Raw genomic sequence first — 24777 nt, 5'->3', positions numbered from 1 at the left:
CACTGCAGTCTGAAGTGGTCCAGGCCCCTCTGCCACCCTATGGCATACATAGACCAGACCATCTCGCACCACTCTAACATCCACAACCAAAGACTGGAAACATGTTTTTTCTTTAATTTGCACTGCTGCAGGAGAAGCAAATAAATCTGAAAAGCAGGTTGCCTAAAAATATGAAACTTTGAGAGCTGCGCCAGGTTCCCTTTTTTTGTGCCCGAGGGACAAACTGTGCTCAGACCAATGCAGATGTGTTTCATAAAGTGCATTTTGTGACAGACTTTGGCCTCTGCGTTTTTTTAAAAAAATATTTAAAAAGCATTGCTCAACCAACGCTTATGCAATCGAAATGAAATGCCAAATACTCAGCACAAAGAGATCCTGATAAAAGCACTCCCTTCAGGACTGACATCCTACCTATTTGGAAAGAAGCAGATGCAGGAGAGAAGTTTGCTTTTTCGGGTGGGAGGGGCCAACTTGGATGGAGCAATTGATAACCATTGCTTTGTCTGGCATGAATGAAAGACGGAGAGAATTGAGCATCAACCAGCACAAGCGAAATACTGTCCATGTGTGTGCGTGGAGGGGGTGCTCTTCTTTTCCTTAAGACATTGGTTGCAAGTGTAGTAGGGCAGCCTAAATCAGCAGCTAGCAGCTGCCCTAGGAAAGATACATCACTGTTGCTTCGGTTTAAGGTTTAAGGAGATTGGCTGGAGCTTTTGGACACTATCTGATTTAGGAGGCAAGAGAGAGAATCTTTTGTGAGACGATGGCTGCTCTTTCGCAATTAACAAACCAACCAACCCCAAACTACTGGTACTATTATTCTCTCCTGATCTCCTGCATCCCTTTACCAACGTGAAAATCTGGAAGAACACTGACCCATGCTAATTGAGCAAAGAGGCACCTTTTAAAAGTGGTGATTCTCTTATATCTAGCAGGGGGAGAGCAACTGGCCCTATCCCAGCCCAGCACAGCATCCCTCTAGTGTCTGTTTCTGGTGTCTTATCTTATACAGGGAGGCTCTGCGGACAATCCATGTGTGACCAATCCATGGTCAAGCCTGCTCTCCCTGTAGACGACCAAACGAAGAGCCCCGGGTGGCCAGATCGGCCGCCCACATGACTACTGGCTCTGTCATGGAGCTGGTGGGGTTGTGGGGATCGAGGGCTGCCCCCATTGCAACTTGGAAAGGGGTCATTCTGTTCCGAGCTCCAAACAGGCCCTTCATTTGAAGGGCATTCTGTTCCAAGTTCCGAATACTTGGAATGGCTATTTGGAAGGGAATCTTGAGCCATTCCTCAGATTCAGTGTCATTCTGATTAGGCTTGCAAACCTGGTGGCGTAATCAGGGCCAGTTCATTATTCCAAAGCTCTTAAATGTGATTGATGTCAGTCTTAACTATTTCTTTGAACTTGCGATACAGAAAAAGCATTCCACCTGTGGCCCCTTGCTCTGGATGTGGGCCAGTGCTATTGCCATCCGAGTGCTGAATGGATACAGCTTGCTGCTAGTACGCACACATGCATGCAAACTTGCACAAGCATATATGGACCGAAACGGCCAGCCCACAGCTTCCCCACCACCCTGACCCTTGCTATAATTACATAATACATCCTGTTGACTGTGTTTTGAGTGATAGCTGTATTGTAACCAGTGTAACTGGATGGTCCATTGTGAGAGGAAACATTCCATTGAGCTTGGGTTTTGTTAAGAAGGAAACCAGTGTGGTCAATTCATCCACAAATCCTCTTTTAAAAGCCCTTGTAAGACAATCTGCTGCAGAGCAAATGAGCACAACATACAACAGGCAGAGAAAAAGAGACTTTAGAAATATGTTGGCCTCAGGCGGTTGGTCCTTGGTGAACAAGCAGGGGTGCGACAAGTACACAATTGTCCCTGTTTCCATCTGAGAAATGTTGGATACGTTTGACTAATTTGCAGAGGTTCCCTGCTAAATAATTACTAAATTGTGTGCATAAACTTTCTAATGAGGTTCATCTAAACCAGGTCTGCTCAACCTAGCTCACTTCCCCACTGTTTTTGGACTACAGCTCCCATAATCCCCAGCCACAGTGGCCAATATCCAGGGATTATGGGAGTTGTAGGCCAACATCTGCAGGAGTGCCGAAGTTGAGCAGCCCTGATATAAACCAAAGACATTCAGTTATCTACATGGCCTGTATGTTTTGGGTGATTCCTTAGGTGTCTCTGCTGGTCTTTTTTTTCCAGGTGGCTTCTCCTCACCACCACATACACTTTGCTGGCATTTCAGTTGGTGACAGAAGATGTAGGGAAGGTTATTTTCATCTGATTCCCCATCTCACTGTAGCCTGTAGTTTCCTTTGCTCCTGTCTGCTCTCTCTCTGGTTCACCCTGGGAGCCTTTCTGGACTCCAGTTTCTGCCCCAGCCTCCATGAGTGTCTCATCATCAGTCTGGCCTTCAAGAAACTCCCTGCAGGCTTTGTAGTTCTCATGAGAGGCTGAGATTACGTTTTGTGAGATCTCAAGATTTTACAAGTTCTCAATGGGCCCTCTAGTTTCTGAGTCTTTTCCACCTCCAGTTACTCCCATCCTGCCTTGCACCTACCCACCCCAGACTCTTACTCCTTTAGGCTGGCTCCTGGTGTCACTCCTGATCTGCACCACCACAGATGGGCCTGTCCTGGGCACAGCAGGGACAATGCTGGCACTGTTGAACAGCTGATACTGTTGTGCATATTGCAGGCGACCTCAGTAGGGTTGCACAAGAGGGCAGTTGTGTAACTCCATAAACCAGCACACCTGCAGCTGTGCAGCACTACTAACCATGGAAACAATGGCTGAAATAGAGAGAAAGGATACACCAGTGCAGCAAGAGAGCAGCCTAACAGAACTTGCCTACCAACTGCACCACTGTAGAAAGGAAGCAATAATTTTTGATGCCCTCCCCTTCCCCAGGAAGCCCTTGTGCCACCTGAACATATGCCTCCAAAGGCTGCACAGCCCTCAGGGACATATTATATCAATGAACATCAATTCTGTATAAAAGTTGAATGTCTGAACTATCTCAGGAGAAAAGTGTGTGTGTGTGTGTGTGTGTGTGTGCGCGCACACACACGTGTGTGACAGAGAGAGAGAGAGAAATTGGGAAATTTCTTTTTGTGGCATCTGATCTAGGATTTTTGGCCAACATCCTAACTAATATTGCATGCATTCAGCAAAGGAAGCAGATGTGCAGCGGCTGCATTCCTGCTTGATACAAACAGTACAGGCACTCATGCATGGGAGAGGGGGAATTGTCACCCATCTCCCCTTTCCCTGGAAGCACTCTCTGCTAACCACATTTAGTTTTTATGTGACGTGTATTTTAAATATGTCTGCCTTTTAGCAATGTGATCTGAATCTCCTCAACACATGAGAATGTCTGACCTTGTTTTATCGGGTTTTGTTTCTCTTTCAATAATAGATCGGAATCCAGAAAGGAAGCTTAGAGCAGGAGGAAGAATCTTAGTCTACCTCTTCTGGATGCTGAAAGGTACAAGGCTGGATGGGGTGGAATCATGTTGCTTTGCCATACTTGAACATTGTGTGTGTGTGTGTGTGTGTGTGTGCGCGCGCACACACACACACGCGTGATATCTGTTGTTGCAAGACAGATTTGTTGTCATACACTAAAGATCAGGCCAGTAAACCATACAGAGCTACAAGACAGAGCTGTATAATAAATAAATAAATAAATGTAGTGAATATGTTATGGCCCGTGCCACTTTCCTATTTCTGGAGTCTAAGGCAGCAAGCAAAAATAGAAGGTTTGTGAAGTCCCTGGTAGAACTACAGTCATTGTGTGGGCCGCATGTTTTGTAGGGCTAGCCTAGATCAGTATAGAATTTGTTATCTTTTTAATGCAGTCAAGTCAGGCCCAAGGAGTTCTACTGCCCGGTGTGACTGTGCAGTGTGACCCATACTCCCATGCGTGGCTGCTGGGATGTAAGGGTTGGAACTATCATGGCCATATCAGTTGTGTATGACTATCTCCAGAGACTTTGGAGCTCATCTCTAAGATAACACACCATTTGGTGATAACCCAAATAACATTGCTTCCTCCAGTTATTACTCGATTGAGCTGACCCTGGACACAGTGGAGTATCTTTGCTTGGCATAAGTCATCAAGTCCACTCGGCAGATGATTTGAGTTATTCTCTTTTGCTTGGAAATGTTTGCTGGGCACCAGAAGGGAGAGCTTTATTCACAGAGGAATGTAGGAAGCTGCCTTCTACTGAATCAGAGCGTTGGTCCCACTAGCTCAGTCTTGTCTACTCTGACTGTCAGTGTCTAGTCAAGGCCTCAGACAGAGATCTTTGTCATCACCTCCCCCTGACCCTCTTAAGCTGGAGACTTCAGTGATTGAATTTGAGACCTCCTGCATGCAAAGTGTTTTCTGCCCCCAGCGATCGTTCATCCAAATCGTTGCTCATTAAAGTGCATTTTTATTGCACCAAAATGGTATGCTGGACCACTCTCCTTTCACCTTGGCAGGCACCCTGTGTAGTATTGAGCTGCTTGGAAAGACCAGGACAGGAAAGCACAGCCTTACTGCAAAAGGCAAAACAAACCGATTGATTGTTGCTCATCCCAGCTGCTCTTCAAGAGTCTAAATTTGCAAAAAGATGCTCAGGCATTGGTAGCAGTTGGCAGCCTAGTGGAATGTGCAGAGGGAATAGAACAGACCAGACTCTTATTGATATACCACTTTCCAAACAGTTCTCAAAGCAGTTGACAAAGAAGAGAGAACAATAGGAAGAGGAAGGCTCCATTCCTCAAAAGACTCCCATTCTGGAAAGAAACACAAAGTGAACACTAGCAACACCAGTGGAGAGATGCTGTGCTGGGCTGAATAGGAACAACTGTTCTCCTGAACAGAACCACCACATTAAAAGGTGCCTTTTTGCCCAGTTAGCAGAGGTGGGATATCTATGATCATGGGATTTGTTCAGCTTCCCAGTAGTTGCAGTAATGGAATTGGGACCTCTTCCCCACCCCCATCTCACATTTTGATTATTATTATTTATTGTTTACACAGTCAGACAGGTATAATTGACTGGTTTGTTTTGTCCATACATTGAGTCCTTACCAAGGACCTGGGATGGCTGAATTTTATTGTCAATTGTTATAGATATCGTCGCAGAATATAGGCTGTTCCCAGTAAAGCTGCTTTTTGTAACTGGCTGATGGTGATTTCTGTGACCCCTATGGTGTTGAGGTGCTCTTCAAAGTATTTTGGAATTGCACCTAGGGCACCAATTACCACTGGGATTATTTTGGTCTCCTCCTCCTCCTCCTCCTCCTTCATTCGATTTCTATACCGCCCTTCCAAAAATGGCTCAGGGTGGTTTACACAGAGAAATAACAAACAAATAAGATGGCTTCCTGTCCCCAAAGGGCTCACAATCTAAAAAGAAACATAAGAGAGACACCAGCAACAGTCACTGGAAGTAGTGTGCTGGGGGTGGAGAGGGCCAGTGACTCTACCACTGCTAAATAAAGAGAATCACCACGTTAAAAGGTGCCTCTTTGCCAAGTTAGCAGGGGATTAACTGGGCACTCATTGAGGCTCTCTACACGAGCAGTGTGGAGAGCCGAACCGGGCTCTGCAGGGAGAGCGGGCTTAGCTCGCTCTCCCCGCACACGAGCAGGGAGCCATCCCTGGGCAGCCAGATCGGCCACCCATACGATTACCTGCTCCGTCATGCAGCTGGTAGGGGTGGCAGGGATCGGGGGCCGCCTGGCCCCCAGAAGTCCTAGACTGTGTGTCAGCTACAGCCGCTGCACATCTCCTTCCTTTGTTGAATGCATATAACATTAGTCAGGATGTTGGCCAAAAATCCTAGATCAGATGCCACAGAAAGAACTTTCCGAATTTCGCTCACTCTCTCTCTCTCTCTCTTTCACACACACACACACACACACACACACACACACACACACACATATTCTAGGGAGACTCCCGAGGCCAGGAGGCTTGTTGGAGCCTCCTGATTGGGGATCTCTTTGTGAGTCGCCGTGGGCGTCTCACGATCAGGAAAACCAGTTTGATGGAGCACTTGGTTCGCTGCCGGGAGCTGTGCGGTTCCTGTTACAGCACTCGACCACGTGGAGTCGGGCTGGCCTCCCTTAGCCCGCTTCTACGCGGCCGTGAGAATAGCCTCGTTATTTACTGTAATAGGGAAGAGTTTCAAATAGCATGTATTGAATTATACGCAAATGTAACAATGTGTATTTCAAAATCTTGAACTTCTGTAGCAAAGCCAGATCACTGAATTTTAGTGCCAGAGGGGTCAATGACAAGCATCAAAAGAGCACCTTTGGATGAGCTCATCAGCATTTTGTACTTTGGATGGAGTCTCATGCCATTTGCAAATGTTTCTTTATCTTCTCCTTTTCCAAAGAGGCTTGCCATGTAACCTGAGGTCTTGCTCAAAGGAAACAAGTTGTTCTAGTAAGAACTAATCTGCCTACTTTCCTTCACAATCCCTACAACTGGACTAAATGTGGTCCAAATTAGTTAGGCAGTTTACAAGTTAGCCCACATGCACCTCAAACGCTGATGCATCTGCCATCTTGAATTGGGTTGGATAACATCATCACAAACTGTGCCGTCGAGGTGTCCTAGTGTGTTACTCACTACAACTGTACCAAATTTGGTTCAAATCGGTTAGACAGTCCACAAGTTAGCCCACTTGTGCCTAAAAAATTTATGCATCCACTATCTTGAATTGGGGTAGATGACATCATCACAAACTGCACTCTTGAGGTGGCCCTATGTGTTTCTAACCCTACAACTGTACCCGATTTGGTTCCTATTGGTCCAGGCATTGCGAAGTTGATAGGGGTGGGGGACACACAAAGAGATGAACATACGGACACACACACAGAATGCCAGGTGATCTCATAAGCCTACTGGAAAGTAGGCCAAATAAATTCTAAGTCTCCTTGAGTATGAGGAACTAGTTACACAGTTCTTTGTATCCAACCCGTCATGTTCTGAAACTTATGCTGTGTGTTCTTAAGAAGCAATGCAGCTCCTAGGAGACTCTTAGCATCTGCAATTTTGAGATCATCTGTAAAACTGACTTAAGGTGGGGGCTTTAAGTCATGTGGGGATTTTTGTAAGTGCAGAGAAGGAGGGTAGTTAAGGAAACAGTTACTTGTGGGATGGATGGAAACTCACTGAAAGCACCGCTGTTCATGATTAATAATATGTCAGTTTGTGTTTGTATGTTTTAAAGGGATGTGTCTTTAGAGACCCAATTTAGTTCAGAAATAAATCTGTCTTCAGATGCAAATGCACAAAGGGAGATGAAAGTTAAAAGGTTTCCCCTAGTCTCGATGTTAATAGTTCAAAGACAGAAGGAGATACTAACAGATCATAGCCACATTAAGTCAGGCTGTCAACTGATTAGAAAGAGCATGTCTGCAATGCTCCTGTGCTTCTTAACATCAAACCGGTGGGAAATAAAATCACACTGATGTACAAGAATCAACAAGCAAAGATCTTCATGGCATGGAGAGAATGTTTATTGCATACAATGGTCTTCACAGCATGCTGCCATTAAAAGTACAGGAGCAGGGGTCAGTTAAAAGTAGGCAACCCTAGCTGGAAAATGCTGGGAAGAGCAAAGGGGCGTATGTGTACTGTATTTGGAGATAACCTCTTGAACTGTTTCTATAATCTTGACATTTGGGCCTCTTCCCTGAGATGATGATTCATGTTTACATGCATTATAATAAGGGTTGCATACTTGCAAAGTGATGTGATGGTTCTCCGCCTGCAAAGTGTGTTAAACGAACCTGTGGCATTCATGACTTATAACAGTATCAGCACATACCCTGGGTGCCTTTTAATGATGGCGGTTGCTTGTGCAAAATCCTTTCTTGGTATGTTTGCTTAATGCAGATGGAAATTTCTGGCAGAATGTTGGTGGGCACATGAGGAATGCCCTTAAATCTGGCATTGCCTTGATTCTGGCAGAAGATGTGGGTGTGTGCCCTATCTAGGCTCTTACCGGCTACATCTGTGAAGCTATCTGTAGAAGCAAGAGATGATGGAGAGAGCCACATCTTACTGTATAATATGCCCATGCCCAAGCCTCTCTGTATCTGGGCAGTGGCAAGATTGGAGTGGGCCCTGGGACAAAACAGTGAAGATGGACCCCTGCACCCCCATCTTCTTTGGAGAGGTACAAGGAATTGAGCAAAGAGCAAGCTGTCCCCGCTCCTTAGGGGCCCAGGGATATCCCCTCCCCTTGCTCAATTGTAGCTATGCCCCTGCTCTGCATCATGAGAACTCAAAGGGAAAATGAAGTTCCTAGGTACTGAGTGAAATCCTGTGCCTCCTGATGAATGGCAGAGATAAATGCCTTGCCCATGGATGACAATTGCTGATGGCAGTTAGCACTCGTCTTTACTGTCCAGCTTCCAGCTGACTCAGAGACACAGGCCAAGTTTAGATGTACTGGGAAACCAGAGGTCCCTTCACCTCCGGTTTCTGATGCAGCATGTCCGCACTCGGCAAACCAGAGTTAAGGGCAAAAAGGGACCTGCAGTTTCCCTCGCCAAATCAGGCCGGATTCGCCACGCTTAACTCTGGTTGAGCAGCGTCAGTTCTATGTTAGAACGCTGGCACTGCAGTTTGGGCCCAACGGGACCAGAATTAGGGGAGAAAGATGCCTCTGAGTAACAGTTGTAGGGGAGTAACCGCAGGAGAGAGGGCATGCCCTCAACTCCTGCCTGTGGCTTCCAGCGGCATCTGGTGGGCCACTGTGTGAAACAGGATGCTGGACTAGATGGGCCTCCTTGGGCCCGATCCAGCAGGGCTGTTCTTATGAGAAAGCTTCTCCCTCTCTCCAGCCTGATTGGCTGTCAAGAAGAAAGACCACACAGCCAGCTCCCCCACCTCTCCCCAACATCCAACCGCAGATAGGAGGATGGGGTGGTGGTGCAGAACTGCGGGTCCATTGGACCCACGGTTCTGTGCTATGTCTGAACCCAGCCACAGGCTCTATATGTCATAGCCCATTTTTGTCATTTAATTCAGCCATCAATGCAGACTGAATAGGGCTGGGTCTACTCATATAGCAGGATGTGGTGATAGAAAGTTGAGGTGGTAGAATGGAGAGCCCTATACAACATGCACCATTGAAAGTGTGATAGGAGGTGCCATTTTTGAATGCTCTTCTGTGTGAAACATCCTGTCACTAGAAAACCAGCCCACAATGCAGATTGAAGCCCAGCTTTTCCCCTGGTGTGCTAGTTTTCACATACCTGCGGCCTGAAGTGTAAAATTCTGTTTACCACTTCAGAATTTGTTCCACCTTCTTTCCACCTCATTCTGCACACCCAGCATTAATTGATGAGGGGCCATTTTGCCCTATCTCTAATTCTCCCATCTTAGTTCAAGGAGAGCTTTGCTTTTTTTGCTTCTTTTTCCTCTTCCAAAAGCAAATTTCTCTCTGAAAGAACTCAGGTTCCTTCACCAGGCCTCGACTTAGAACTCCAAGTTAATTCTCTTGTTTCTTTGAGGAGTTGCTTCTAGCTATCTTTTCACCATTACTTTTATTAAAAGGTTTATTTTAAGAATATCTGCCTCTGGACAAGCCAGCTGGCTCACACAATGACTGATCCTTTTTTCTTCCTTTAAAAAAAAAAAAGTCTAGGAGGGAAACAAAAACTTCAGCCGCTCAGCACGATGAGGTAGCTTTTGAAATGGTGCTAAAGACCTGGGGCCATAAGTTAGTGCCCCATGCCATGGAATAGGTCCAAATGGAGCGATCTTCCATGAAGTTTATTCTACAGAGCAGGTGCAAGTTTTTAAGAGTGTGCAACTTCAAATGTGGTGTTCTCCACCAGGGCTGCCAGTGGCAATTTCTGAGCCGGCTATGCTATTCCACTGGAACTGGGTTGTGTTTTTAGCCAAACCTCCTGCCTTCATAAAACCATTCTGCACATCAGTTCATGTGCAAGGGCTAGGAACCCCTATGCAATCCACAGGATTCTGGGCAGAGCTTTTTTAATGGGCAATCCAATACAAAATGTGCAGTTCCAAAGAAAAAAGTGGTGCAGTTTAAAAGAACATTTGTACAGCTCAAAAATGTGAGTCGTTCAAAAGTTGTATGATGCTACATAAGAAAAGCCCTGCTGGATCAGGCCCAAGGCCCATCTAGTCCAGCATCCTGTTTCACCACCAGATGTCTCTGGGAAGCCCACAGGAAAGAGATGAAGGCATGCCCTTTAGATGTTACAAAAGGTGATTGATAACAATGAAAAAAGTAAAGTGAGTACTGTAGTTCAGACTCCTCTAGAACCCAGACACTGATCAAGCGTACCCATTTCCCTCCTGCCAAAGGCACTTTCCACAGACTGCACTGCTACTCCTCACAGAATCTTCACTTACGAATATAACACTTTTCTGCAATAGTACTGTCAGATTCTGTCAGATATAGAAGTAGGGGTAAGCAGAGAGGTGGCCAAATTTGCAGATGATACCAAACTCTTTTGGGTAGTGAAATCCAAAATGGATTGTGAGGAGCTCCAAAAGGATCTCTCCAAACTGGGGGAGTGGGTGACAAAGTGGTAAATGCGGTTTCAGTGTTGGCAAGTTTAAAGTGATGCACATTGGGATGAAAACCCCAAACTTCAAGTATACGCTGATGGGATCAGAGCTGTCAGTGACTGACCAGGAGAGGGATCTTGGGGTCCAAGCTTGTTGAAAGTGTCGACTCAATTTGCGGCAGCTGTGAAAAAGGCCAATTCCATGCTAGGGATCATAAAATAGGAAGGGAACTGAAAATAAAATGGCTAATATTATAATACTTTTATACAAAACTATGGTGTGGCCACACCTGGAGTACTGTGTACAGTTCTGGTCACCACATCTAAAAAAGGGCATTGTAGAACAGGAAAAGATGCAGAAGAGGGCAACCAAGATGACCAGGGGCCTAGAGCACCTTTCTTATGAGGCAACGCTACAACACCTGAGGCTTTTTAGTTTAGAAAAAAGATGACTGTGGGGAGACATGATAGAGGTCTATAAAATCATGCATGGTGTGGAGAAAGTGGATAGAGAGAAATTCTTCACATAACACTAGAACCAGGGGTCATCCCATGAAATTGATTGCTGGGAAATCTAGGAAGTACTTTTTCACACAAGGCATAATCAACTTGTGGAATTCTCTGCCACAAGATGTGGTGACAGCCAACAACCTGGATGGCTTTAAGAGGGGTTTGGATAACTTCATGAAGGAGAGGTCTATCAGCGGCTACTAGTCAGAGGGCTGTGGGCCACCTCCAGCCTCCAAGGCAGGATGCCTCTGAATATCAGTTGTAGGGGAGCAACAGCAGGAGAGAGGGCATGCCCCCAACTCCTGCCTGTAGGCTTTCTAGAGGCATCTGGTGGGCCACTGTGTGAAACAGGATGCTGGACTAGATGGGCCTTGGGCCTGATCCAGCAGGACTGTTCTTATGTTCTTATTCCCAATTCTGGGGATTTTCTCCCACTCCGTGTAGGCTTTTAAATGGCATGGGATGTGACTAGGCAACAAAGGATGTGTGCACAGACATTGCATAGGTGTGTGTTGTAGCAGTGCATGCGGTGTGCACAAATCACATTCAAACACCACTGTCCAGTTCTGAATGTTCCTTTTTAAAAACCCTGATTCTGGGAAGTGTTCCAGGATAGCCTCTTGATACACACAGGGCAATATCCCGACTTATCGGGCTTCACTCTCTTATTTATTTATTTTTAAATCCTGACTGTCTCTGCAAAAGCTGGCCAGGTGTTAGCGTTTCCTCTTCCCTCTCTTCTCACCATTGGAAGTGATGCCAAAGAATAAGGCTGAAGTGCTGGCTTTGTTCATTTAGTGTGGCTGGAAATAAAAGCCCACTTAATGAAATGCTGTGGCAGAATAAACATCTCCTGCCCTGAAAAGGAAACATGGCTCAGGTTCTGTCACCATCATTTCAACTCAGCCAACAAAGGCATGATGAGAGATGGGAATGTTTCCCCCCCCATTTCCCCCCTCTTCAAAGAGGGGGAAAAAGGAGGGTGCTGGTGGAGAGCTGAAAGGAATTCTCTATAGCGCAGAAGATTTCTGCTTGGAGACACGTCATTCTATTCTGAGCTTACAAGAAAGCATTTTTGAATGGACTTTCCAGCCTATATCCTGCAAAGGCAACATGCAACTACATTGTTCTGGTGGTTTTATATAGCATCTTCAGAGGTCACTACATTTTTGAAGGCAAATGTCTGCCCTGTAATGCATACAGCCAAAAATTTGCCACAGGGAAGACAAGAGGCAGGGGTAATCAGAAGAACAGACATTCATTTAAGTTGCACATAGACTAAATTATAGTAGAACGCAGAGACTCTGTATAATGAGTTGCTCAGAGTGTGGAGCCAAGCCTAAGCAAAGTTCTTATAGAGGGCCAGCAGGGCCCCTATTGGTTCTCCAGATCACCTGATTTCTCTTGGGCTGTCTGGCTGCAGTTTCCTTTCCTACCATTGTCATGGTGGTGCTGTGGAGCCAGAAGAATCGAACTAATCATCCCTTTTTGCTGCAAATTCTGGTGGTGCAGGAAGGAAGGCGCTGAAGAGTGTCTGCTGGAGGTCCTAGTTCAAGACACACACACACACACACACACACACACACACACACACAGAGCGTCTTGCACAACTAGCCCAGAGAACTCCATCTTAAGAGAAAGATGCCTTACAGGCTACTGCTTCCACACGAGCACCACTTGAGGTGTGTATTTCATCCATCTACAGCCATTTCTTTCACAGCATTTAGTGAAGGCGATGGAGTGTCTTCTGAACTTTGTTAGTAGCAATAAACCACAAAGTATTCAAGTGAAATTGGCAAGACTGGAAGCCAAATCTCTGGAGGCACTCAAACAAAAGCAAATGGAGCTGGCAGCAGAAGAGAAAGGAGAAACATATTTCAAGCAAAACCCAATGCTTGCGAAGCCCTGCTTCACAATAAATAGTTGTGCTGAAAATGGCCGCAGGGGCTGAAGTTGTGTTTATAAGCCAAGGTTCATTGTGATCTCATGAGGGAGCTCACATTCCAATATATATTACATCTTTTCTGGCCCTGCTGAAAATGGATATGTGGTGGAAGGGCAAGCAGATATTTGAAATTCAGTTATTTTATAAACTTGCATACAAAGCTTCATTTAGCTGTCTCAAAGGATGCATTGCCTTTCAGTATATTTTATGTAGTTTCTGGTCTGCTTCAGAATGGGTATGAGGTTTGGGCTGGTAGTGGAACCTGAAATATAGAATTGTGTCTTGAACGTGCGTGGCAAATTTCATTCTGCTCTCTCATTGTTCAAGGGAGATTGATTGATTGATGAAGTGCCGTCAAGTTGGTGTCGACTCTTAGCGACCACATAGATTCTCAAGGGAGATTTTATTTTTATTTATTTATTTATTGTTAGATTTATATACCGCCTTTCATTAAAGCAATCCCAAGGCGGTTTACAGCAAAAAAATTAAACACAAGATGGGGGAAAAAGACACAATTAAAGTATTAAGTGGGGGAAAATATTAAACAAATCTGATATCAAATCTGAGATATCATGTTCCAAACCAGAATGCCCAACGGATGAGTTTAAACTCATTTTGTTTAGTCAAAGAGCTATGTCTGTAGCTAACAACCATCCTTATCTTATGACGCACCATGTTTGTCTAGACCCAGTTCTGAATGGCATTTAGATCATGACTGCATATATTCATTGGGTCATGGGGTAGGGGGGATGTGAATAGTGAAAACTGTATACCCATGATAGAGACTTCCTTTTTGATGTAGCTGGCTGGGTGCCATTAAAATATAGAGGACATTCTTGTTCTTGGAATCCAAATGAAAAAATTAGCTGCTCATGAATGATGCTTGAGGTTAGAAGAGATTCATTTCACTAGGCAGGGAAGGTGGGGGAATGCGATACCCAGACAAATGCAGTTATCCCAATGCAGCTGTTTCTTCACAAGAAATTTCTGTATAGAGAATTCTTGTCTATGAAAGAAATTTCTCTACAGCTAGAAATTTATGTGCTCTGGCATACTTTGAAATCTGGAATGGTCTCTCCCCCGCCCACTTCAATTTTTGAGGATAGGAAAAAGAACAGTGAGTGACATTCTCCATGGCGTAAGATGGGCAGCTCAGCACCTCCTGTGCTGTTGCATCTAAAACACCGCAGGTGGTGGTGTGGAACAGCCCTGCTCTGCTGCTACTTAAAATTGTGCATTCACAGTTGTGTGATGCCATATCCATTGGAAATCTAAATGCCAGTGTGATGTGGCGGTTAGAGAGTGGGACTACAACAATAACAACAACAAATATTTATATACCACTTTTCAACAAAAGTTCCCAAAGCGGTTTACACAGAGAAATAATTTTTTTTTTTTAAAGATGGATCTCTGTCCTCAAAAGGCTCACAATCTAAAAAGAAGCATAAAGTAGACACCAGCAACAGTCACTGGAGGTACTGTGCTGGGGGTGGATAGGGCCAGTTGCTTTCTCCTGCTTAAAAAAAAGAGAGAGAGAATCATCACATTAAAAAGGTACCTCTTTGCCCTTGTTTTTGCAGGGACTAGCATTGGGGAGTCCTGAGTTCAAATCTCCATTCAGTCATGAATCTCACTGGGTGGCTCTGGGCACTTTTCTCTCAGCCTAACCTATCTCACAGAGTTAATAAAACATAATTAACAATAGACACTTCTCTGGGCTCCTTGGATGAAAAGTGGGATATAAAGACACACACACATACATAAATGAGGGATGTAGTGTCACAACTGCAATTGTGCATTTTAAGTAGCAGCAGAACAGTGTTGTCCTAGACCAGAGTTTCCCAACCTGTAGTACCCCAGATGTCTCTGGACTACAACTCCCATCACTCACAGCCACAGTAAACTGTAGCTGGGGATGATGGGGAGTTATAGTTCAGCAACATCTGGGGCACCACAGGTTGGGAACCCTTGTCCTAGACATTCTCAGCAGAGTGGGCTGTGCCCAAATGCCCATGTGACATTGCATGAAATGTCAGCCAGCTCTACATTTATGATGTGACATGTTAGGTTCTGGGCCACCTGTGAATATGGAAGTGGAAAGACAAGCAATTCCTGCTCTCCTCCAAGCAGTCCGAAGGACAAGAATTGTTTGTACTGCAGTGGGAACTGGAAACCTCACACCAGCGAGTACTTAAACATGATACAGTGCTTAATTAATACCCTGATTAATTTTTGATGATTAATTGCTCTCTAATCATCTACTGGGCTTATTCTTTTCACACAGCATCACTCCAAGCTGAGATGATGGATCGTCTTGTCAAGGTTGAGGTAGCACAGAATTGATTAAATCTATTTTGTGGTGCATCTCTTCTTTAGCATATGAAGAAATATGGCCAAACTCTGGCTGCTGCCTTGGGAGCAATCCCCAGCTTTTTCCTGGAATGAGGCTGAGCTTTCAAAAAGTATGATGAGAAATGGACCAGGGCAAGCCCATATCTATCATGCATGGAATGCGGAGACCCAGAAACTGTAGAGTTAGGAAATCAATGTGCTAAAATAAAATTTCCAAAATCGACCGCTTTGATGAGGGGTTCCTCAGACTTGGTCTCCAGATGTTGCAGTCCAAGATCTGGAGAACCCAGCTTGAGAACACCTACCTTATTTTATTTCATTTCATTTCATTTTATTTATTCAAAATATTTCTATGCCCCCCCAAACTTGCATCTCTGGGTGGTTTACAATTAAAGTCAGCGTGGTATAGTGGTTAGACTGCTGGACTAGGACCGGGGAGACCCAAGTTCAAATCCCCGTTCAGCCATGAGACTTGCTGGGTGACTCTGGGCCAGTCACTTCTCTCTCAGCCTAACCTACTTCACAGGATTTTTGTGAAAGAGAAACTTAAGTATGTAGTACATTGCTCTGGGCTACTTGGAGGAACAGTAGGATATAAATGTAAATGTAAAAATGTAAATGTAAATAAAATCATTTAAATCATTAAATCAGTTAACAAAATCATTTAAAAGATTAAAAACATTTAAAACCCAGTATTAAAATTATTTAAAACTATAAATCTAATTAAAAGCCTGGGTGAATAAATGTGTCCACCATTCATTTCCCCTTAAACACAGGGGAAATGATTGATCCACCAGATTAAAACATTCCATCACACTCTAGCATGGCCAAAACTCAGAACTGACGATGGGACAATGTATATTTGGCTATGTATAAAATGGCAATGTATCTAGGCATTTTATTAATTTATCTATATCTCCATGAACCACTTTTGGAACTGCTGTTGAAAAGCGGTGTATAAATATTCTGTGCATGTTGCACCTGCAAGTTCTCCAACAGAGGGGTTTAACTGTTTTAAATCTGGTTCTGGAAACAATGAGGCTATTCACACGAGCGTGCAAAAGCTCCGCCCGGTTTTGCACATGTTAACTGCTGGGATTGGGCCCGATCCTGGCGGCTACATGGCGGCAAACCTGCCTACGTCGCCTCCCAGTTAAACAAGGCTATGGGAGCGAGCGCTCATTTACCCTTGTTTTTCTGTTTGTGTGTCAGCCGCGGCTGCTTGCAGCTTGGTGGGCGGGGGGGGGGGAATCCCAGTAATGCACCATGCACCCACACAGTGCATTATTGCAGCTCGGGGGGGCAACACGTCACCCCGACCCCGCGAGCTGCTGGGTGATTCTCCCGCCCAGGGAAGCCACGGTGATCATCTATGGCGAAGGTAAGTTAAGCCCTCCTTTCCCACAGACTGCCCTGGAGCTCTTCTCACTTATCACAAGAAGAGCTCCAATGTCTCGCTGTGACTCATTCAGTGAGTTCTTCACACCGCCCGTAATTAATCGGTGGAATTCGCTGCCATGGAATGTGGTGATGGCCACCAGCTTGCATGACTTTAAAAGCAGTTTAGACACATTCATGGAGGACAGGTCTATCAGTGGCTACTAGCCTTGAGGACTATAGGCTACCTCCAGGTTCAGAGGCAGGATGCTTTGAATACCAGTTGCAGGGCAGCAAGGGCAAGAGAGGGGGCATGCCTTCACCTCCTGGTTAAACAAGGTGCTTCATGAGATAGGCCTTGGGTCTGATCCACCAAGGTTCTTCTTATGTTCTTTTTCTCCTTTATAAGTGGATGCTTGCCATTCACTTGTATGAGGAAAAGAAAAACAATGTAATGAGGGCAACATCCAATCCCCACTCCTGACATTAAATATATTGACCCTTAGGACATAGGGACATAGGAAACTGCCATATACTGAGTCAAACCATTGGTCTATCTAGCTCAGTATTGTCTTCACAGACTGGCAGCGGCTTCTCCAAGGTTGCAGGCAGGAGTGTCTCTCAGCCCTATCTTGGAGAAGCCAGGGAGGGAACTTGAAACCTTCTGCTCTTCCCAGAGCGGCTTCATCCCCTGAGGGGAATATCTTGCAGTACTCACACATCAAGTCTCTCATTCATATGCAACCAGGGCAGACCCTGCTTAGCTATGGGGACAAGTCATGCTTGCTACCACAAGACCACCTTTCCTCTCCTAAATCTTATCTGTACAAATCCTGCAGGAGTTTTAATACTATATAAGCCCTCTTTTTATTGATGATGCAGTCATCATGATGGGCATTCTGTTAGTAAAAATGTCAAGCTTGGGGCACCACTTCATGCAGCATCATCATCATCATCATCATCATCATCATCATCATCATCATACAGGGCTGGCTCCAGATGCCTCAGACGCCCTTATGTAAGCCCCCTCTTCTCTTGGTGGGCGCTTCCTTCCTTTGGTGGTGGTTGTGATCGGGTTTTATTTTCCCCTCACATCTGCTGCAAGGTAAAAGGAGAGAGGTAAAGGATGGGAGGGGCATGCAGGCCCACTCAGACAGTGGCCACTAGTTCATGACTGGCTCTGATCCTTCCTGGGGTGGGGGGCAGAGCAAGCATCAATGCTGCTGCCCCCCAAGTGCTTGGGCCTTGGCGGCTGCCTGAGATTCCATGTGGTGATGCCATTGCCATGGACCAAAAAGAAGCCAGCCTGAGTGGCTTTAAGAACATCTTCAATCCAAGCCCTATTCAGGCCAGCATCCTGTTTCACACATTGGCCTACCAGGTGCCTCTGAGAAGCCCACAGGCAAGAGGTGAGGGCATGCAACTGGTAGATGAACCCTGCAACTGGTATCTAGAGGCATCCTAAAGCCATCCAAGCCCCTCTTAAAGCCATTCAAACTAGTGGCCATCATCATGTACCATAGTAGAGAATTCCATAGATTAATTATGTGCTGAGTGAAAAATTTCCTCCTTTTCTAAGTCCTAAATTTCCTAGCCTTTAATTTCATGGGATGACCCCTGGTTCTAGTGTTGTGAGAGAGGGAGAAAAAATTCTGTCCACTCTCTCTACTCCATGCATAATTTTATACACCTAACATAAGAACAGCCCTGCTGGATCAGGCCCAAGGCCCATCTAGTCCAGCATCTTGTTTCACATAGTGACCCACCAGATGCCTCTGAGAAGCCCACAGGCAAGAGGTGAGGCTGTGCCCTCTCTCCTGCTGCTACTCCCCTGCAACTGGTATTCAGAAGCATCCTGCCTCTGAGGCTGGAGGTGGCCTGTAGACCTCCAAGTAGTAGCCATTGATTGACTTCTCCTCCATGAAGTTATCCAAACCCCTCTTAAAGCCATCCAAACTAGTAGCCAACACCACATCTTGTGGCAGAGAATTCCACAAGTTGATTCCACAACACCTCTCTCATGTCTCCCCATAGCTACCTCTTTTCCATACTAAAAGGACCAAGATGCTGTAGCCGTGCTTCATCGGTTTTTGTGAACCACCTGGACCCTTTGGAGTCAGGCGGTATATAAATTAAATAAATAAATTATGAAATAAATAAGGAAGGTGCTCCAGGCCCCTGTTCATCTTGGTTGCCCTCTTCTGCACCTTTTCCAGTTCTATAATATCCTACTTAAGATATGGCAACCAGAACTGTACGCAGTATTCCAAATGTGGCCGCACGATAGATTTGAATAAGGTCAGCATAATATTTTCATTTTCATTTTCAGTCCCTTTCCTAATAATCCCTAGTATGGAATTTGCCTTTTTCACAGCTACCACACACTGAGGCTGTTCACATGAGCATGTAAAACCGGGAGCCCAGCCCAGTTTTGCATGTTCATGTGAACCACTGAGATCGGGCCTGATCCCAGCAGCTATACAGCGGAAAACCTGCCTGTGATGCCTCCCTTTAAAATTAGGTTAAGGGAGCAAGGACTTCCTTGACCTCATTTAATTGATTGCGTGTCAGCACCACGGCTGGCACACTCGGCAGGAGCCACTGCTCATCTGGGCAGGCGATCCACCTGCCCAGGGACTTAGGGAAGATCGTCTGCGGGGAAGGTAGGTTGAACCCGCCTTGCCCGCAGCCCACCCACGAGCTCTCCTCATGGATCGCAAGAAGAGCTCTGTTGTGTTCACACTTTCATTGAGCGGTCCACCATGACCCCAAGAACTCTCTCCTGGTCAGTCTCTGACAGCTCAGACCCCATCAGGGTATATGTGAAGTTGGGGTTTTTTGCCCCAATATACATCGCTTTATACTTGCTTATATTGAACTGCATTTGCCATTTCGTCACCCACTCCCCCAGCTTTTTACGTGGGTTTTTTATTTTATTTTTTAACACGTGGGAGGGTTGCTTTAAGGCAAGCTGCCAACAAAGCAAGGGCCAAATCTGTCGTCACCCCGCTCTTCATATTTAAACTGTACACAATGACTGAACACCTTGCAGTGTTCCATATGTGGTGGAATGGAGCACTTGCATAATTGTGCAAGAGCGCTCTTGTGCGGGTGCAAAAATTGTGGAAATGGAATTGTGCAGCAGTGTGACCACTATACACAACACGTGTGTAATTAGGCTTATAGAATCGATCATTGTTTTTAAATTGTTTTGTTTATTATTTTTATTTATTTAATTTATATACCGTCTGATTCTGAAGACTCTAAGCGTTTTTAATGTTTTAACTTTGTTTTTAACCTGTTTTATTTTATTGTAAACAGGCCAGAGAGATGTGAGTTTGGGGCAGTATACAAGTAGGCTAGATAGGGAGATAGGTAGGTAGGGAGATAGATAGATAGATAGATAGATAGATAGATAGAATATTTAAATTAAATTAAATTAAGTGGTGCAATATTTTAACCATTAAGCAAACAGGCAAATTTTGTGGTGAATGTTGTTTCTGCTAAAAACTGCCTGGGACCCATCTCCTGCCTGTGCCCCCAGATTCCGCCCCCAGGCCCTGTCCTGGCATAAGAATGTCAGATTTGCTATTAATTCATTCATTTATTTAGCAACCCAACCTAGTATGTAGCTAAGGAAGACTGGAGCTTCGGCTAAGCCAAAGCAGGTGGCGCATGGACACACGCGCACAGAATAATCAGTTTATAAAGGCGGGAGTGTTTGTTTTTCTGCTAAGTAATTGTTTGCTTTATAGCTACTTACACATTCATTTTAATAGGCAGTAAAACTCAAACGGCAGTACCCACACTTTCTGGGCTTCCGCCATGTATCAAATTGACAAGCTCTCTAGTTGAAACAGGCGCGTGCAAGATAGTGCCATAAATCCAGGGTGTTGCTATAGCCAATCTCACATTTATTTATAATTAATGCCAGGGACTTTGCATCGTAGTGCCAATTACTGACTTTCTTTAAAGAGGCAGAAGAGATGATTTGAGCTTTTAAAAGTCTGCTATGGCAACACAATCCAGTGCGAATGCAGTAGAAAACTTCGGAAAAGAAGAGTGTGTGTTTGTTTCTTAAGGGTCGGTTTTTGGGGAGAGAGAGAGAGAGAGAGAGAGAGAGAGAGAGAGAGAGAGAGAAGCAGCTTCTGTTACTTCCCACTCATATAGTTAGCATTAAGTGAAAAAGAAGCTGAGGGCTTTTTCACCCAGAGAGAGTCTAATACTCTTAGGCTGTATCTGTGTTAGTGGTTTGGCTGCATAGGAGATACGTGCTCATGTGCAGCTGATCCATACATTCTGCACTGCAAAGAGACGTTATCATGGTGTTTGTAACAGTGGCTGACATACGAAGCAAGGATGCACTGGTGCAGCAGGAGAACAACCTTACAGAACTTCCCAACTAGCTGCACCAGTGCAGTAGGGGAAGTGGCAATATTCGATGCCCTCCCTTTCTCCAAAAAGCCCCCTGTGCCATCTGAAAATATGTCCCTGAGAATTTTGTAGCCCTTGAGGACATATTTTAGGTAGCATAGAGGGCTTCCTGGGGAAGAGGGGGGACATAAAAATTGCTGCTTCCCTACTGTACCATTTAGTTGGGAAGTTCTGTTAGACTTGCTCTCTCGCTCTACCAATACATCCATGCTCTGTACATTAGCCAATGACACCATCATACAGCCGCCAAGGGCCCTGCTTTCGGTGGCAATTTTAAGATTCCAACATTGATCACAGCAGTGTCTCTGTAACAAGCTACAGGACTGTTGTGCCCTTCAAAGGGACAAGGAGGAAATAGGCAGAAACACCATTTGCACAACTGCTCATTTTATACAACTCTGACACTCCGTTTGAAGGGCACAGTAGCCCCACAGTGCTGCTTTATGATCATGTTGGCCATTATGTCCAAAAGATGAGTTCTGAGTTCTAACCTTGAAGCTCCACCCTCTTGTGGAGGGTGCCGCAGGGAAGCTCTTCCAGGAAGGCGCCAAGTGCTTTGTAGTCAGGCACAGTGAATTAACATCACAGTGGTGGGCCACTGTGTAAAACAGGATGCTGGACTAGATGGGCCTTGGGCCTGATCCAGCAGGGCTGTTCTTATGTTCTAACACTGCACCTACCCTAAAAGTACAGCCGAACCTTCAAATTTTCCCTTCCCTATCTTCTATTGGCTTAGGAGAAACCCTGCTGAAGGCCTGAATTAAGAGCCCAGCCAGGGAACTGTATAAACCCCCCATTTATAAACCTGTTACATTATTATTAAAAATGGGACTATGACGAAATGTAAAGAAGACTAAACGAATGACAACGGGTACAGCAACCAGCCTCAGAATTGACAACAAAGACATTGAAGTGTTGGTTTGCTAATTAATCCACATTAAACCTAGATTTGAGTGATTGTTGTGAACCAGGCCTGTTTCTCTTGAAACAAGCACATTTAATGTCACCTGAGTGGCAGCATCCCCAAAACCTACCCACAGAGGTTGCAATGCCCAGTCCAAGAGATGCAGTCAAAAATAAATTGTGAAGTCACAGAGGCTCTGGGGTACAGCTCTTGGGCTGCACACAGCTGTTGAGGTGGACAACTCAGATTGGACTTTTTCTGCAACAGCATCCCACATCTGTTAACATGCCAAGTGGTCCTTTCAATCTTCTGAAGGATGCTCGCACTTGGATGTCTTGGCATGTGAGTTACATGAGGATGCTGCCACATTGGACTAAAGGTCCATCTGGTCTGGATCTTGCTGCCTCCAATGGCCAGCAAGATGCCCCAGGATGCCTTCAAGCGGGGGAGGATGGTAATAGTTTTCCCTTGCTATTGTAATCTAGCCTGTGATACTCAGTGGTATACTGTCTCCATAGCTGCGCACAGAAATAGAGCCATAGGAATCTAATTGCAAGTCAAAGGTGGTGGCAGAGGGTGGGGAGGTTTGTGCCAAAAATTGTCACTATTAGCTGTATGGGGAGGAAGGGGGTGGAGAGTTGGGCCAATAGAGTAATTTCTTCCCCCTGAGATGGCATTATTGTGGGTATCAGAGTCCTCTGACGAAAATGTTTGTGAAACATGCAGGAAAGCTGCTTAAAATGATCCTTATGAACTCTGCATAGGACCATTTATATTTGACCAAAACATGTTCCACCTTTCCTCTTGGCTTAACAGCCCACGGCTTAAGTTCAGTGACTGGGAACCCAACAAATATTGTGGGTTGAGCCACTTGCTTAGAAACAAACTCAACATTACATGCAAGTTCCATTTAAATATTGGTCATATCCGTATTTTGATGGGCTAACAAGGCCTCCCTAAGGTGGCTTACTGTAACAGGGATTCCGAGATTTTGTTGATTACAACTCCCATCATCCCCAGCCAAAGGCCATTGCAGCTGGGGATGATGGGAGTTGTAGTCCACAACATCTGGGAATCCCTGTTACAGAGAACACTGCATGCAACAGTTTGAAATATCAGAACAAAAGATTAAATTAAACAGCATTATTTAAAATAATGTATAAAGGTAAAGTGTGCCGTTGAGTCAGTGTCAATTCTTGACCACCACAGAGCCCTGTGGTTGTCTTTTGGTGGAATAGAGGAGGGGTTTACCATTGCCATCTCCTGCACAGTATGAGATGATGCCTTTCAGCATCTTCATAGTCTGGGAAACAGACCAGCAGGGATTCAAACCGGTGACCTCTGGCTTGCTAAGCAAGTCATTTCCTCACTGCTCTATTAGGTGGAACAGCACCAAAATACATACCCACAGAAGAGAAACAAATAATAAATTAAACAGCTGGCAAAACAAAACTGCACGTCCAATAATGAGAGGACCATGTCAGCTTCATGGGTCAAGGAGTTCTGCAGTCTGGGTGCCACAACTGAGAAGGCCCTATCACGAGTCCTCTTTAACCAGACTTCTGATGGCATATATGACGACCGTCTTCCAATATCTGAAGAGCTGGCCCATAGAAAAGGGAACCTACTTGTTCTTTGTTGCTCCTAGGGGAAGGACTAGAACCACGGGGTTGAAATAACAAGGAAGCAGATTCAGGCTAGATATTAGGATGAAATTCCGAATTATAAGAGCTGTTTGATAGTGAAACAGTCTTCCTCATGCAGTAGTAGGATCTCCTTTGCTGGTGATTTGGGGAGGAGAGCTGGTCTTGTGGTAACAAGCATGAAAAGTCCCATTTGCTAAGCAGAGTCTGCCTTGGTTTGCATTTGGCTGGGAGGCTACGTGTGAGTTCTATTCCCCTTAGGGGATGGGGTCATAGCTCAGTGAGAAAGCATCTGCATTGTTGCATGTAGAAGATCCCAGGTTCTGTCCATCACATCTTCAGGTAGGCCTGGGCAAGACTCCTGCTTGCAACCTTAGAGAGTCACTGCCAGTGAGGAGCCACTGCCAATACTGAGCTAGATGGACCTGAGTTGATATGAGGCAGCTTCCTCTGTTCCTGTGTTCCCATGTTGGTTTTCAAGCAGAGGCTGGGCAGCCATCGGGCAGAGGTGCTATAGCAGTTTCCAGCATTGAGCAGGGAGGAGGGGTAGACTAGAAGACCTCTAAGGCCCCTTCCCGCTCCAAAATTCTGATTGTTATATATACATTCTCCTCCAACCCAAGAGATGAACAAAACAATGCCAACAGAAACTGGCATGGTTTGGACCTCCTCCCATTTTACTAATGGGCAGCTGAAGTGCTGGAGAGAGCTGACTATTCATGGATCACAGGCATAGCTCCTTTTCAGCCAGACTCCCATGACTAGCACCTGCTTTCATGCCATCCCTGCTCCCCGTGCCAAAGGCTTTTGGCGGAGACAACACCCACAGGCTGGGCAGAAGGCAATCCGGCAGCCTCCTCTGTTGCCAAACAAACATCCCACCGCTGGCACAAGGGCACACGCTGGGGCTTCTGCGCCTCAGTCTATGCAGACTTAAACATCAGAGCCTTCCAACAGTAAAGGAAGAAGGCAAGAAAGTGCCATGCAAGGAATTTCAGGGAATGCTCTCTGAATGCCCTGGCCCAGA

At 45.3% G+C, this 24777-nt stretch overlaps 1 protein-coding gene across 12 annotated transcripts in view; it reads left to right on the top strand.

Annotated features, from left to right (window-relative positions):
- The window catches only part of ST3GAL1 (ST3 beta-galactoside alpha-2,3-sialyltransferase 1), a 140564-nt gene that overhangs the window by 51544 nt on the left and 64243 nt on the right, over nt 1-24777 (top strand). For 10 of the 12 annotated variants that reach the window (XM_053245580.1, XM_053245582.1, XM_053245586.1 and 7 more), the window contains one exon: nt 3444-3512. The gene's annotated coding sequence lies outside the window, so the exon portion shown is untranslated. Of the gene's footprint in view, nt 1-3443; nt 3513-4738; nt 4915-15350; nt 15369-24777 lie in introns of those variants that run through there. The other 2 variants (XM_053245583.1, XM_053245584.1) reach the window with 2 other exon arrangements.

This window comes from Hemicordylus capensis, chromosome 4 (genome assembly GCF_027244095.1).
Source record: "Hemicordylus capensis ecotype Gifberg chromosome 4, rHemCap1.1.pri, whole genome shotgun sequence".
Lineage (NCBI taxonomy): Eukaryota > Metazoa > Chordata > Lepidosauria > Squamata > Cordylidae > Hemicordylus > Hemicordylus capensis.
This window is presented reverse-complemented; position numbering and strand designations above follow the sequence as displayed.